General features: G+C 40.3%; 1 long non-coding RNA gene across 1 annotated transcript; it reads left to right on the plus strand.

Annotated features, from left to right (window-relative positions):
- Window positions 1-11,921: 11,921 nt before the first annotated feature.
- LOC118229177 lies at window positions 11,922-17,922 on the plus strand. Its single transcript, XR_004765621.1, has 3 exons — window positions 11,922-12,088; window positions 12,532-12,646; window positions 17,332-17,922. It is a non-coding gene; the product is annotated as an uncharacterized LOC118229177 (long non-coding RNA).

Here is a 17,922-nt window from a genome sequence, read left to right on the forward strand (position 1 = left end):
CGCTGGCGAATCTATGGAAAATGTAGAGAAGGGGGAAAGGAAATCATTACTGGCACTACATACCCTCATTTGGGAAATGTTGTCCACATGAATACCAAATGCAAAAACAAAAACAAATGTAAACCTGAGAAAGTGAAAAAGCAACAAACATAGCTCATAATGATAATAGTCACTAATAGTCAATCAAATTTGTTTCTAAGCAAGTTATATCTCGTTTTTGTGATATAAAATGTTTTAGCAACATAATTATTTTTATTATTGTGAGCAGGCTAATAAAGCTGGTGGCCATTTATTTTCTTAATTCAGTTCTACTAGCTGACTATCAACCTGATATCTAGCATTTAAAAAATGCTGAGAAATGAACAGACCAATCTAGGAAAGGGAAGCAGCAGCAGATGGTGAGAAAGCGAGAGATGGTGAAGGATAAAGAGAGAGAGAGAGAGAGAGAGATGGTGAGAGAGATTCGGCACTAGTTTTTTTTCTCTTACATGACTGCTTGAACACAGGGGTGAGAAGGAGCCTGAATCTTGCAGCTTGTGATGTTTGTCCTTATGAAGCGGTTGCTGACGCCCGTACAGCAGTCATTTACCTTGATAGGGTCTGGAAAACACAAAGAATTATTTATATAGAAACATAACACTTCTGCCTACTTTTGCTTTCAAAGTTTTCCTCCATTTGTCTAGTATACAGCAAACACAGTGGAACTATTTCAAACTTCAAACTCTTCCTTTGAATGGCCAACATTGGTGGTGTGCAAATTAGTTTGACCTTTGGGGCCCTTAGTTTGATTTTGAATGCATGGTTAAATGATCACTGTTCTTTAAAAGCTACAATCATGTTCAGTAATAAATACAATGTATAATAATAGAACAATATGAATGAATGAAAGAATAAAAAAAAAAAACAAATAAACAAACAAATAAATAAAAAGTTGGCTACATGAACATACTGGAATCGTATTGGTAATAGACAGTAATTTGAAGCATCATTATAGGCCTGATGGCCAATATGATGACGTAACGTGCATGCACCAGAAAATTAAAATGAAATGTCATGCTAAAAAAGTAGCCTAATCGTAGTTATCTGAAACTCGTACGTATAATTTATTATTATATATTATACTCACAAGCAAAGCCATACAATGACTTAGTAGCTTTCTTGGCTCATGCTATCTGCCTAATAATAAAGTCAGCAAGTTGAATTATTTTGTAATGCAAATACAATTTGTAGCATTTTGTTTTCATAAGTCTGTACTCATCTATGTCTTCATGTGGAAACAGTTCACATTTATACTATAATGTAAATTAGGCTGGTATTGGCACTGGTATCAGTATAGTCCAATATGGCCAGGCAAATGTTGGTTTTTGAGAATTTCCATATTCAGCATCTGCAATTAATAACATCTATAGATAGAGTATATATTCTTATACTCACCACAATGTGTACAAGCCGACAGTAGCATGACTACGCAAAGCCAAGATGCAAGCACTTTGACAGTGAGAGACATAGTTGTGGAATCCAGTTTTTTTGTGTGTGAGTCCTGGGGTCCTTTGAATGAAGGCAGGTTTTTTCCAGTTAGCTGCTCGAAGATTGAATTGGCTTGAGAGCTGAATGGCTCTTATATCATTAAAATGGGGAAGTCAAGTCATACCTTTGAAGGAGTAGCCTACACCCATGGGATTTGTAAATGGAAACACTGAATGTCTGTTTAAATTTGGCTGATGACAAGGGGTGGTGGGCGGATGATCTATTATTAAAAGGGAGTTCCTTACTATCAGGCCACGCACACTTTATCCGGGCTAGTTAATTTTTTTTTTTAAGTAGGAATACCTCCATTTTTATTTAACAGTATGTTGATTGAGGTATTAAGCAGACTGGGGTAGTGAAGACGTGTGGAGGGTTGCAATATCTAGTGTGTCATACAGACTTGTATGCCTCTTCACTGACCAACCTTGACATATATAATTCCAACCAAACAGGTGAAAATAAAGACAGACATTTGCTCTATCTGTTCTGAGAATTAAATGTGACAGCTGGTATTCTATCTTGTTTTTTTGGTTTTTCAACGAATTGGGTTGAATACCAGGCCGACGACACAAAGGCAGTGGATGTGACGTATCTGTATCCATAGTTCTATAAATATCAAAGAGGGAAAATTCTTCATTCATAAAAAGAACAAGAAGGCTAATAATAGTTTGAGGTTCCATAGATAGTTCCTCTTGGACTCTCTACGTAGAGCAGGAAATCCCCTTGAGACAAATAGTTTCAAGTGAGGGAAACTAACATTTGATTTTGAATTTGTTTGATAATTCAGACAATAAAGACACCAAGGAACAGGATCACTCTGCTATTTGCTGCTGTTTTTCGTAGGTTTGCCATATATTTTGCATTGCTGAACACAAAGTCTGTCAATTTAGTCCAATGGCAACTCAATCTTAAGGACTTGTTATACTCCATTACCAGTGAGTGGTTAGACTTCCCTCAGTGCTATACTTATGCAGTTAGAAGGCAGTATGAACATGTATAACAATCGCAATTTAAAAGATATGGTTCACTTTCTGGAGATTTTGATATCACGCGTTTTTTTTCTTTATTTTTTGCATTAAACCACAAATCCACAAATCTCCAAATGCTAGGCATTCCAGGTGGTCAGAATTATCTGTAAATTAAAAATATGATTTACTGCCCACAAAAAAAAGTGTCTGAGCCAAATGAAAGCATGTACCGAAAATGAAATAATATATATAAAAACTGAACTATCCCTATATACAGTACTGTAGGTACTGCTTGTTACATACAGTAGTATTTTCTCGCCCTGTATAGGTACTTCTTGTTACATGTTCATTTATTTAAAATGTGACTGTTTCTAACAACAGCTGTTTGTTTTGCTCTTCCGGCCTCTGTAGATCCAGGCCAAAAGTCAAGATTGTGAGTCATTGTGAGCTCACTCTGCTCCTGTCTCAGTGGATTGTCAGATCTAACCAAACACATCGAAGGCTTATTTTTATTATAGGATGTTCCACAACCAAAATAGTAATAGATGGCAAACTAAAAGATGACATACTGTAACCTACCATTGCTATCTATAGCTGGTGTGTTTGTTGACAATAAAAACATGAATAAAAGAAATATAATTTGATCAGAATACAATGGTCTGTTCAAATGGCACAAATTGCAAATATGGTTTCAAACATGTGTCATGGATCTTTGTGTGAAACTGTGTAATGTACTGTATGTAATTACATAGCATAGCTTGTAAATGAATTATGAATGGTTAAATAGTCATGGCTTTACTACAATCAAAATCATCAACCTTAACGTACAGTATGTGTTATGGAACATAATGTAATTCCTTTCATATTACAAATGATTATCTATGTAATTGAGTAGTTAAGTTATATAACATAAATGTTTTTACTTTTGTTATTATAATTCCAAAATTTGATCATTTTGGCCTTTTGAAATTTACTATGCAGAATATTTATTATCGAGTATTCAGTATTCAGGCCAAAAGCCATAACACCATAAACCATGCTCCTGCTGAACTGTTGAAGCTAGCAGGCATGGGCAAGTTGCTACTGGAAGTGGTGTTGGTAGACCAGTACAGGTTCCCTCCCGTCTAATAAAACACAATGCCCCAGTGCAGTTAGGGCAGTGGTTCTTAACCTGGGTTCGGTCGAACCCTAGGGGTTCGGTGAGTCTGTCTCAGGGGTTCGGTGGAGCCTCCGCCGCAGAGGTCCACCCCTCAGTCTAGTCTGCAGTTAGTGGGCACACACACTATTTTTTACTAAAGAAGGGTTCGGTGAATGAGCATATGAAACTGGTGGGGTTCGGTGCCTCCAACAAGGTTAAGAACCACTGAGTTAGGGGAACACTGTGCTGTAGGAGCGGCGTCTTTAGGATGAGAAATTAAATCAAGATCCTGAATCACTATGGTCATGTAAGATCCCATGACACTCATCGCAAAGTGTAGGGGCTTCCCCGTTGTCATGGCGAAATTCCCACCCTGGCTCTGTCAGCCTGACAAATAATCGTCCCTGGATTTGATTGGTTGAAAAGTCTCTCTCTCCCTCTCCACCTCAGCTCATGTGTGGTGTGTGCATTCTCACACCCTCTGTTGGTGATTCGACAAGGCCTAAAATCATGAGCTCCCCTCCAAAGCATGTGATGATGATGATGATGATGCTGCTGCTTCTTCTTCAGAAGACACACCATGTGCAGCTCAATGGGCTGGACGCAAAGCACACAAACGGCCAGCTGGGGTCCCTGGTGTGCGCTGAGACATCGGCATACCGTTTGGTCAAAAATCTCCCTCGCTGGGCAATGCCAATGCCAGTTATGCATTGCCTTCTGAGGCTACTGGTCACAGTTAACAGCGTCCAGATTTGGGAACAGACCTCGTGGCCCGGCCGTACTCTGGAACAGCGCCTTGACAGGATGAGCCACCCAGCAGCAGCTTCACACTCAACCTGTGACAAAATTTTTTCCTAAACTTAATGCTCAGAACATTGTGGGAGAAGTTTTCGTTTAATGCAGTAATGCAGTGTATGTACTGTAGATGGCAGTGAGACAATCGTGTGAGCCGCTGTAAAAGCAAATGGAGGTTTTTTAAATGTTTGTGAAAGTTAATTTGTACTTCTTTATCTGAAATACAACCAGATAACAAAGAACACTTTATATTCAGCTATGAAAAAAATACTAAATAAGTATATATCTAAAATAACTTTATTTACATTTCCAATTCATAAAATGGTGAGTTTCTGAATACTTGTACAATAAAACCTAGCTTGATAAAAGTTCATGAAGCCATTTACTCGAGTCAATGTATAGTGTTGCACACCACCAACAAAAAGCACTGGCGCTCGGTAAATGAAACATAGCACGCAGTACACATACACAGCTGCAACATATGGACATGTTAACACCATGCTTCTGTACAGACAGCGTAACAGACCTAAGAACTGAAACCCATCATGATAACACATTGTAGTGGTTGTTGGGGGTATAAGGCAGTCAGTTGTAAATGTAATTTCCTCTTCTGACCGACAGACAGAAAGAGTTGAGACACCAGCTATCACACCCTCTGATTAGTAGTGCCTGTGGTCAGTTGTACAGCCAGCGGAAAGCAGGCGTGGGGGGTTTTGCTAGCAAATGGAAGAAGCTGTACAAGTTTCCTTTATGTGCGCAGAGCATAAGAGTAACTCCCATTCTAGACATAACATTTGCATGGCTTGTTTCCTGCACATACCCCATAGTTAGTCTTAATTGGCCATATTGAAATACTGGGTAATTTCCTCATCCAGTCGGTGTTAATGTTCCAACGAAATTGGGCAGAGATAAAGTAGATGCTCTTAGCAACAGAAACCTTTAGCATGAACCTGTGGCATTTTCATAGTCATTACAAGCTGTCTGTTTAGCAACTGTAGCTTACTGTAAGAGAGGGTGACTGTAAGATCACTTTGAAATTTCTGGTAATTTGTTTTGCTTGTCATTTTCTCATTAAAAGGGGAGTGTCAAACATTTACACACACACACACACACACAAACACATGCACATGAGCACACGCACATGCACATGAGCACACACGTGTGCACACACACACATTCACATGAGCACACACGTGTGCACACACACAGACACACTCATAAAGCGACTGACTCATTAAAAAGGAGTTTATTAAAAGCAACAGTAGGTTGAGGTAGGTGTGCGAAACAGAAAGTGAAGCATAACCACACATCTAAAAACGTGGGCGACTGACAAAGAGAAAACTTTTCCCCCACGTGTCCCCAGGTGTTTCTTCCCACTGTACATAGACATGCATTGTTATGTTAATAGGAGAATCATCAAACAGAAAATAAGCAAGGAACCGCTTTGATAAGGGGTCTTAAAAATTACCCTGACCAATATCACACCTTGCAGTTGAAACAAAAAGTGTCACTTAAATGAAGTAAGCTCACTTATTAAAGGTACAGTAGATTGAAAACTTGCTGGTAAAGTATCACATTGGACTCGCACAAGTTGCAATTAGTACAGTTGAAAGCTGAATATGACAGCATCATTGTCACATGTTATTACTGTCTGCAGCGAACTAACTAAACTAGAATATAAATACATCTGTAATAGTCTAACATCCTGCTGCTTATGACACAATGATGTCCCATCACAACAGACGAGACAACTTACGAGCTTATTGTGAGTAAGGTATATCAAACTATAAGAAAAAAGCCTTGATAAATCTGTATTGTATTGTAATGTAGGCTATTTCTATAATTAGGCATCATAGTTGTGGCTGTAACATAGCTGTAATTCACATCCTGGCCACACCATTATCAACATCACAAGTGTAGTCATCTTAAGACGGAAATAAAAGTAATTGTCTTGCTCCAATAAATGAAATGCGCTGCACCAGATCTGTGCATGACTCTACAAGGCCAGGCCTTCTTAGACTGAGTGCAGGACACAGCCATCCTGTATGCTCATTCCTGGTAGGGACACACCACACACAGGCTCGCCAGTGTACCAGCTCCAGCCTCACACTGTGAGCTTTGAAAAAAGTATTGATCCCTGAAAAAAGACTTGGTATAGTATAAAGTAATTTTTAAGACTATATGCTATGGATTAAATTGTACTCCTATCCCACCTGTGCAGCTTCAATGGGGAATCTTTCGTTTGACATTATATTTTTTTAAAGATTCGATACCTCCCTTAACCACTGGGGCTACTGAGTTACAGACTTTCTGACATTCTTTGGATCCTTGTAACAAGGTCATGTACCCTTTAAAAAGTCTTGTAAAAGCATGGGTTCTCCGTCATCTAGGTGACATCACAATAGCATCATGTGACACTGCTTCCCCTCAGTCATCAGCTATGAGTGGGTAATTGGGTAATTCCAAGAAAAATGAAAGAAATTTGATACAGTAATCAACAGTTTACAAGACTAATCAGCCCAAGTTTAAGCCTATGGGGCAGTAAGGTAAAGCAGTCTGTTATGCCTTTCAGTATAAGCAGAAAATGGAATTCCTTTTGAGCTCCAGTTACACAACGGGGTATGTTTTCAATGCATTTCCCTACTATTCACAGCAGGTCCAGTCCGGTGGATGCACCTGCACAACCTTGGCTTAGGGAGTTGGCTTAGAGAGAGGAACTCAATGGATTTTACTCTGACACAAGACAAAATATTCTACAGAATGAACAAGGCTAGTTAACGCTAAGCACATTGTGGGAGAAGTTTATGTTTAATGCAGCAAAGCCCTGTAAAACTTCCAAAAAGAGTCCATCTGGTGGACAACTTATGCACTGCATGTTATGAAACAAAGCACACATCAGAGCAAATCAAATCAGCTTGAATGTGAATCACAAAGAAATGAAACTTGCTTTATTTAGAAGTTTCAAGGATTCAGACCTCTTCCACTTTTGTTATTGTACATTTTGCTTTGTTAAAGCATCTATTTTCATCAAGGGATCTATGTGCTTCATTTTACAACCTATTCCACTCCTGTCACAAAACTGGATTAGGCTGTGGTCAGTTTTGGACCCCTTCCAGTGACTTCAGTGTGTTTCTATTGACTATTGTGATATTTTGCATATTGTGATATTTTGTCTGTGCAATTTTACATGTACCCCAAGTCTCCTATTGTACTTCAGTAAACACTCCATCATGTACACAAGTACACACACACACACACACACCTCAAACAATATGTTCACCATGTGCTTCAGTATTACATTACATTACATTACATTACAGGCATTTAGCAGACGCTCTTATCCAGAGCGACGTACAACAAGTGCATTAGTTCAAGGTGCAGAGGTGCAAAAGAAACATACTAGAGTTAAGTAAACATCGTAGTGCCAGAAGTGACCACATAGATCAGGATTCCAACCCTGTAGAGTAACCTGTTCAGCAAACAAACAAACAATCCTGCCAAGTCCAAACTAGCACTGAAATCACATTTGCCTAATCAGAATCAGACAAAAACAATCCTGCCAAATAAAAACTAACGTGATCGTATTAGCCTAACTAGGTACATTGAGCTAAACTATAGGCTAGGGAGGGGTGGGGAGAGGTGCAGCCTGAAGAGATGAGTCTTTAGTCTGCTTTTGAATGTAGTCAGATTCTCTGCTGTTCTGACCATCACGGGGAGGTCATTCCACCAGCGAGGGGCCAGGACAGACAGCAGACGGGAGCGGGAATCAGTATCAAAATTTTCACTCAAAATTTACACTTCAGTATCAAAATGTGACCCTGCTTCCCCTCAGCCATCCATGAGGGGAAGCAGTGTCACATGATGCTATTGTGATGTGACCTAGATGATGGAGTACCCATGCTTTTAAAAGACCCTGTTATAAAGGGTACATGACCTTGTTACAAGGGTCCAAAGAATGGCAGAACGTTTGAAACCACTGTTTGAGCGGTTCCCAGAGTGGTGGTCAAGGTTAGCTCAATGGTGGGGTATTCCCTGGTGTCTCCGTGAACACATGAGACTGGGAGAGACTTTGGGACAGGCATGAAGGGTCCACTATAGAGTTATGCGCAAGGGTGATCATGCTACCAGAATCAAGTAAGGCCTCATCACTGACAAGTGATGTGCCCAACATCACCACACCAATAGCATTTCCATGGTTAACTGTCCAGGACTCCTTTCCACTGTACAGGTTAGCCTCCGAACACTCTTGGTGAAATGTAGGCCATTGGAGTGACCAGTTTGGGGGATTTGTCTTTTTTTTGGGTGGGCTACTTCTAGCCGTATTGGGGAGAACTGACGGGTTCCTTCCCGGAAGCATTAAGCATACCATCTGTGGCCTGATACTGCTCTACTGCTTCTACTAACTCAGTGGCTGTGGACAGCAGGCTTTGGCTGATGACCCTTTTTGCTTCATAAGGCAAGACCCATAGATAACGATCCACCACAATGGTTTCAAGCATTGCAGCTGATTTTTTGTTTCTGGCTGAAGCTATTTTTTTTGTGATACGAATGAGTTTTGGGTCACTTTCACCTGGCTGCAGTGGTTTCAAAAGCATGAAGGTACACTTCAACATCATCCGTTACTCCTATTTTAGGAATGAACTCACTGGCATGGATTAGTTGGGGACCTGCTGTGTGTCCTTTGGCGGCTTCCTTTTTTTGCCATTGCAATTCCTGGGCCTTCAAGACACTAGCTTTCCTTTGTTCCTCCAAGAGAGCCAGATTTGTTTCATTCTGCTCTATTGCTCTCAATGAGTAGTTTCATCTAGGAGTTGTTTCTACAGTTGTTTCTAACTTATAGACAGCTTAGATAACTTACTGCTGAAGTCTTCTGTAAATACTTTTGACATCAACACATAAACCAGACATGTCCGCATTTTCCACCATATGCGATACCATGCGAGGTTGGTTGTCAGGGTGTCAGGCATGGGTAATGTAAAAGATGTAAAGAAGTACACAAAACCAGGGCTTCAAAAGGTAAAGCCTTTAATTTAGTCAAAAGGGTTGAAAAAAGGTTAACTCGAAAAGCTTCTTCATTAAAAAAAGCATTAATGGAAAAAAGGTCTCTTCAGCAATGAAAACACAAAGCCTTTGAAAAACTCCAAAAATTGTCAGTAAGTGGACAAAAACTCAAAAATAGTAGGTTTTACCAGCTATTGAGGGTTTACCAGGAGAGCCCACAGGCAAGCTTCCTTCCATCACTTCCCTCCCTCTGTTTGTTAACAATGGTGAAGAAATAGGTCTCCCTTGAGACAATCACTGGACTTGATTTCCCTCAGGTGTGCTGACCTGCACACAGACTCCAGGGTATTGTAGTTTTTTTGAGGGCGGTCATTTATGTAGTCCCAACCACGGCCACCAGCAGTCATCAGCCAGTTAGTTTTGGTGTTGGCTGCAGCCACTAATTGTCCTTAAATTTTCTGGAGGAGCCGTTGCTGCAGGGGGTACAATTGGGCTATTGTGCCCTTGTAGGCAGTTTCAGTTGGTCCAATCCATCTAGGGCTTAGGGCTGGTTCAGCACTGAGTGTGAACTGTTGGCTTGATTCGTCAGTCACTGTGCTCCATTGCCTGTATTTTTGCTGGGGTGTGAGGTGCGTGAGCTCAGCGAATCCCTCCATTTTACTGTGTGGTAGCTGTTCTCTGGTTTCTAGATGATGTACAAGGTGATGCAAGGGGGTAAGTAGTGGAGGTTGCTTGGGACCAGGGAAAGTGACATCGTAGTCCTCCAGTCAGCCTGGGGGACGTACGTGGCGTCTAGGGCGTACATCTCTATTCTGGTTGTGGAAGTATGCTTCTCCTTCATTCTTTTAATGTTTTTAAATTTCTTCTTATTAAAGATTGTACTGATATATTAGATATATTACTAAAAATATATTTAAATGTATGTGATTATGGGAAGATCAATGAAGAACAGCAGGTATTCTGTGTTATGTCTAAGAATTTGTAACTAAGGAAAGACAGTGGCCTCCTTGTACACTGCTGATGCATACTACCTAGAGAACCTTTGAACCCCAGTTGCTGGGATTGCAGGTGCAAAAATGTAAACATTTACTTAGTGGAATTTTGTAAGTAACTTCTGTTGGGAAACAAGACCTTTGAGCTGCAAGAGAAGAGAAAGGACACCAACCTAGAAAGAACTGATTTGCTATATCCATTAATTGCATAGATTATATTCTATTAAAATACAGGAATGAAAAGCAAAGTATTAACAGCAACGGTAATGATATAAACATAGTCTGTTAGAACATGGTGGTGTGTATATGAGTTAAATATTTCATTTGGATTTCAGCATGTATTGAATGCATTTAAAGTGCATGTACTTTGGAACTGGAAGATTAAACAATTGTTAATTATGAGAACAAATACTTGTTATTCAAGTCATGCATATACATTCCTCTGTAAGTGTGTGTAGTGAAATATCTGTCATTGATTAAAATTGAAGATTATATAATTGTTAAACTAACTGGTGAAACATAAGTTTGACCTAGGCTGGGATTGGTTATTTTAAAGGGAAGATACACCATGGTAGGAGGAGATCTGGTTGTATAAAAAGGATGTAAAACATAATTCGAGGAAGCTCTCTATGTGTCTTTATGGTACTGGAGACCTCCCGTAGGCCTACGTACATGAACAGGATTATTGATTGAAAGAGAATAAAAAGATTATTAGAAGAAATCATAATTTTTAGTCTTTATTCTTCCATCACGACTCACCCATCAAACCTAAGAGGAGATTTTCCTCCACATGGTCTTGAGACATCTTCATTCCACTGAAACTACCGACATCTGGCTCAAAGGATCATATGTTGAAGTGGACGAGACGAGAGAACAAAACTGTTAATTACACTCAGTCTAGTGGTCAACACCTTTATTATTATTATTATTATTATTATTTTTAATTTACCAATAAATGGTGTTTTTTTTTAAAGCAAATAGCATCTTCATTCACTTCTAGCTAGTAATTCTTAACTGATTTATTTTAATATATTGGGGACCTGTCAGTATTACTTTATACTAAGTGAACTCAGGAAATGGCCTCTTAGTGTCTTGATGTGCATTAGGAGGGCTACATATTTATCAAGCACCAGTGCGTTTGATGGTGGTGTGTAGCACTATACCAAGTGTAGTCCAGTGAATGGCTTTACAAACTTTTATCACGTCAGGTTTTATAGTATGTGTTTTACATTCTGAAATTGAACTGGAAAATGTAATCTGCTATTTTGGATACATACTTTTGTAATTCTTTCACAGTTGAATATTAAATGTTCTTTGTTATCTGCCTTTATTTCAGATAAAGAAGTACGTATGAATTTGAACAAATATGGGTACAGCCACAGTCGTCATTTTGTGTTTGTCTTCATCACTGGAACAGAACCTGTGGCCCTGCCCACTTTGGCCTTTGGTAATAAAGTTACTATGGCTTGTAGTGGTGGCTTGGGGCTTGGGCATGGGGTGGGGGGGGGGGGCGGTCTTTTAGAGGAAAAGTACAGTGAGCATTTAAAAAGCGATGCCGGTGGTCTGATGAAAGTCAGAAATCAGAAAGCCAAAAGAGAAGATGACGACCCTCGCTGCTGCATTCATGTGCCTCGCTGTACTGCTGCGGTCCGCTTCCCCTGGGCAAGGTGAGAAATGTTCTTTCTAACACTGGCAATCATTCATGTGTGGCTCAGAGAGACAGTGTACAGGCAATGGTGAGGAAATGGAATGAACCAGAATCCCAGAGGGGTCATTGCCAGGAAAGGAGCAAAGAGCGAGCTGAACCAGGTATATAGGGCTCCATATAAATACATCTGCAAAATGAAAAACTGGGAAAATCTAGACAACAAATTGTGTATCATAGTGGGTCTGGGCATTACAATATGCAATCTTAATATACGATTAATAATATATAAAAATATCAATTTTCCTAAAAACAACAACCATGCATTGTTTTGTTGTACTGTCATGGGAGGCCAACTTAATTTCCAGTTCAACAGACTGTACAAAGTAAAATAAATAAGAATCACTGAGCCTTTGGTTAAAGTTTGTACATTTTGATGTAAAATGTCTTTTCCGATTTTAACAGAATTTGAAAGTGTGCATACATGTTGTTTGACAACAACAAATACAATAATCCGTGTGGGCCTGGTTGATCACTATCGCGTAGAGAAGAAAGGATTGTGTCCCGTGGATGCAGTGGTGTAAGTAGGCCAATCAATACTGACACATTTTAACATACACAACACACACACACACATATATATTACATCTCACATGTCTGGTCATGAGTGAGTGCAGGTATTTTCTTGGGAATATCTGGCATTATAATATGTGGACATAGTAATAATGATAACTGAAGTTCAAGAAAACATGGATAATGCTGTATGTTCCTGGAAATAACAGCCAGGATTAGGCTTTTGCTGGACCCTCCAAGACATTTCCACAAAATAGGTGTTGGTGTTTACATCCCACCATGAAATTGCAAGTAGGGGAGAGTCGGTAGGTAACAGTTATAACAGTTTCCGAATTGTACTCATACTATTTAGATATTTAGCCTAGCACTATGAAATTTTACTTCAGACAGCTTTGACATGGCAGTAGTCATTACCCATTTCAATACGCTCATAACGCAATCTAGTCGGATATAATTTAAACCGAAGTACAAGCAGTCAAATGTTACATTCATGCAACCAAGTCGGTATAATTGTAACAAAGGGGTGTAATACTAGTAACAATGGAAACCCAATGCTCGTATGCAGATTTTTTTCTGCACATACTAATGTTAATCAAGCAAACATGTTTCAAATGGTAATGTAAGACCAGCTCAGATTATAAAGCATGGGGCTTTATTCATGAAGAAAGATGCACAAACATTAATGCACAAGCAGCTTCATAATTTACCATAAAGTGTGTTATGGCAATGTCCAAATAGATGAGGAAAGATGCTTTTGTTTGTTTCTTAACACCCAGGTAAGCTTTTTCAAAGTTTTTACATATATTAAACACCATTTCAAATTCCTAGTCTCCTCCAAAAGGACACTACTTGTAGATGGTTTTCAACACCATCCCCTATCCATAATCTCCAAATCTCGAGCCCTCTCCATGACCTCACTGGATACCAACCATCTCATTTTCTCTTTAGATGGCATTCTGTAAACATATAACAGCAAAAATGCATGTTATTTGTTATAGCAACTCAGAGGCTGCATACATCTATACAGATGGGGTCATCACGTTTTTTTGGTTTTAGAGCTAAACTTTTGAGTTATATATATTTGGTTTTTGAGCTAAAATTGGCTCAAAAAACCATACTATGTTTTCAAGGACAGATGAGTACTTTAAATTATTTATGATTTCACTTATTGTTGTCAGGTTAGGGCGCGGGAATGGACCCAAATGCAGAGTGCGGGGAAGAACGCAAAAACTCCAGAAGTAGAAAAAACAAAGACTTTACTTAAATAACGGGGAACAAAGGGAACAGAAAGCCTCGCAGGGCGGTAGTAACAAACAAAGAAAAACCTCAGAACGCAGGGAAACAAAAATACAAAAATCCCAAAAACGTAGGGAACAGAGCAGGCAAGGAACAGGCCACAGGCAACAGGCAACGGGTAGGCAGGGAACAGACAAGCAGCAAGCATAGGGCAACAGGCAGGCAACGGGCAACAAACAAGCAACAGGCAGGCAACGGGCAACAAACAAGCAAGGATCCAGCACCTGAGTTAGGGAAAAGGGAGGCTTAAATAGACACGACGCAGACGAGACACAGGAGGGCACAATGAACAATCAAGCCACAGAGAGGGAAGGGAGCACGAGACAATAAGCAACTAATAATGGAATAATTGGAAACAATAAAACAATTAAACAAGACACAAAGCAGAGGTGCCGCCATCTGGCGGCCCAACCAGGAACAACAAGGGGAAGACACAGAACCCTGACAATTGTTAATAAAAATATGCCTTATATTCAAAAATTACTTCCTGAACAGAATATGGAAAAATCCATATAGTGTACAAATATTTGTTGCTTGGCATATATATTGGTTTGATATTGGTTTTTCATTGACGCTTCTATTGGTTTGTCACTGGCACGTTTATTGGTTTGTCATTTATTCATACATCAGATTGTACTTGGTGTGTCTATCGGCTTGATTGTTATGCATATTGGTGTGCTTCACATGCATATTGTCATGGTTCTGTGGTTTGTTTGCGTTTCCCTTTTTGGGCCGCCAGATGGCGGCACTTCAGTTTTTAGTTCTGTTCATTTCCCCCTGTTTAATTGTATTATTGTTTTCAATTATTCTATTATTGTTTTTGGGTTGTCTCGTTTTCCCTTCCCACTCTGTGGCCTGATTGTTCATTGTGCCCTCCTGTGTCTCGTCAGTGTCTGGTCTATTTAAGTTCCCTTCTTCCTTGACTCAAGTGCTGGATCCTTTTGGTTGTGTGTGCTTCTGCTTGTGTTTTTTCTGCCCTGCGTGGTTCCTCCTGAGAGTAGCTCCCTGTATGTCTCCGCCCACGTTCCGCTTTTACGTGTTTTTGGATTCTTGGCTTTTCTTTGTTTTCTGTGTTTTGCAGTTTTCTTTGTTTTTTTGAGAGTTGCCCTGCGAGGCCTTTTGTTCCCTGCTTTAGTTCCTGTCTTGTTAAGTAAAGGCTTTGTTTCTATTTACCGTTTGGAGTTTTGTGTTTTCCCCCTCACTCTGCGTTTGGGTCCTAACCCCCCAGTACCTCTGACCGAAGGATCCAGCCAGTACTGGACCCAGCAGAGGTTTTTTTTTTTTCTCTCCCCTTTTCCTTTTCTCTCTCCCCGGGGTTTTTGGTTTTTTTTGTTGAGCATGCCACCGGTCTGGAGCAAGCCGGTGGTCGCTGGGGGGGGGCCTCTGGTTTCGGCCCTGCCGTGGAACAGATCCCCGCATCCGAGCTGGAGGCAGGGGAAAGGCTAGTGGGCTTACGCTAGGGGTCGCGTACCTTGACTGAATATGCGACCGAGTTTCGTGCTCTCGCCCCACTAAGTGGATGGTGCCAGGAGGACCTGTGCGTGTTTTTCCGGCATGGCCTGAGGGACACCCTTCAGGGTGGGCTAATCTTCGGGCTGGACCAATCCTCGGACCTCGAGGCCCTCATGGCGTCAACCCTCTGCTTGGAGACTTATATCCAGGAGCATACGGAGAAGCCTCCTGCTCCGCCCCGAGCCCCGGAGAGGCTGCCTGCTCCGCCTCAAGTCCAGGAGAGGCCGCCTCCTCCTCCGCCCGTTGTCCCGGAGGGGCCTCCGCCTGCTCCGCCCGTTGTCCAGTCCGGTGGTTGTGTCGCGTCTCTGTCCAGTCCGGTGGTTGTGTCGCGTCTCTGTCCAGTCCGGTGGTTGTGTCGCGTCTCTGTCCAGTCCGGTGGTTGTGTCGCGTCTCTGTCCAGTCCGGTGGTTGTGTCGCGTCTCTGTCCAGTCCGATGTTTCTGCCGCGTCTCTGTCCAGTCCGGTGTTTCTGCCGTGTCTCTGTCCAGTCCGGTGTTTCTGCCGCGCCATAGTCCAGTCCGTGTTTCTGCCATGTCTTCGTCCAGTCCAGTGTTCTGTCCTGCCTTGCGAATTCTGTTCCTTGTCGTCGTCCCAGGTCCTGTCTTGTCTTGTCCCAGCCCTGAGTCTTTGGTTTGCCAGTCCTGTCCTGTGTTTTTGAGTCCCGTTTTGTTTGTCACCCCCTCCCAGGACCAGTCTCCTGGGACGTCAAGAGACGTCCCCCCCGACACACATTGGTTTGATGTATGCATGTATGGATTAATAATTTGCGCATATATTGGTTTGTTGTTTACATATATATTGGATTTACATTGATACTTGTATACAAATTTATTGGTTTGATTGTCACAAACATTGGTTTGCTTCACATATATACAGTATTAGTTTGCTATAAGCGTGTGTTGGAAAGTCATTTGTGCATATATTGATTTTTTTTATTGGTGGTTTTTTACAACACTCCATACATATGCATACCAAACAAATTTAAATGAAAATAAACTAATAAATGCCTAGGCTAAATAAACCAACATATGCGCAAGTGACTTACCAACACAGGGCTATATTAATGCAATATGAATGTGAAGCAAACCAATGAACATGACAGATAAACTAATATAACTGTACATAGAAAACCAATAAGTGCATGAATGACAAATCAATACATACGTATATGAATGTGAAGCAAAACAATATATATAGTATATAGTACAATAGTATAACGATTAAACTAATAGATGTGTAAATAGGAAACCAATATATGTGTGAATGACAAACCAACACATGCTTATAGCAAACCTATATATATGTGAAGCAAATCAATGTTTGTGACAATCAAACCAAAAAATGTATAAATAACAAACCAATATGTGTGCAAATTATTCATCCATACATGTGTATATCAAACCAAAACGCATGTGAAGTAAACCAATATGCATGACAATCAAGCCAATGGACGCCTCATAGATTTTTACTTACCTTGCTCAAAAACAGTTTTTTAGACATATTTCCCACAAAGATTGTCAGATTTCTCTGTTCTGTTGGCACACAGTAGAGGTCTGAATTGCACATGTATAAACCTGAAATGGCTACCATAGCAGCAGTGTACAAACAGTTATTGACCGTGTTACATTTATGACTCTCCCCTACTCACTGCTTCATGTCCACAGATGAGCATGTGCTGTTTTAACTCCTTACATAAATTATCGATCTATGCAGTGCTCCATGAAAGCCATAAAAATGAGCTGCGTTTGCTTGGAGCAAACATGAAGACTGAATTAATGAAAAATGGATACCAGAGCAAAGTCATTTGAAATGAATTTCCCATTGAAAAGGAATATGTTGCTCAATTATAATGATGCATTCTTTTATTTTTCTTTTGTCCTTTCAGCTTTTTCACCGTTAGAGGACTCTCAATCTGCTCCAATCCCTCACACCCCTGGACACAAAGAGCCATGGCAACTGTGGATAGCAGGAGAAGGACAACCCCAACCACGAGCACCGCATCACCCAACGCGTCACTGCTGAGCACCACCGACAAAACTATGCGATAACTTTTCCTGTGCATAATAATAATAATTACCCACATAATAATCTAAAACATTAATCTCATAATTACCTACAGATAATGTTCTAAAATTCTGGAATATAATAACCACTTACTCCGCTAATATCATTTTCAACCCCCTCCCATTTTATTCCCTTCCAAATTTTTAATCGCCAGTTTCCACTTCTATCAACTGCTTCCAAGCAGCAGTTGATATGTGTAAACTCCTCCAATGCACTTGTCCACATGCCAAAAACCTACAGCAGAAACTAAGATACAAATGCATCAGGATTGGAGGTCATTTAGAACTCCAAAATGTTCCTGAGTTTGAAGGTGACACCAACATAAACGTATTAAAGAAATTAAACCCTTTGTTGATTTGAATTGTTACTTACATTGCTGTTGTCAGATTTTTAAATAAATATCTTACTCTTA

The sequence above is a fragment of the Anguilla anguilla genome, chromosome 6 (genome assembly GCF_013347855.1).
Source record: "Anguilla anguilla isolate fAngAng1 chromosome 6, fAngAng1.pri, whole genome shotgun sequence".
NCBI classification, from domain to species: Eukaryota; Metazoa; Chordata; class Actinopteri; order Anguilliformes; family Anguillidae; genus Anguilla; species Anguilla anguilla.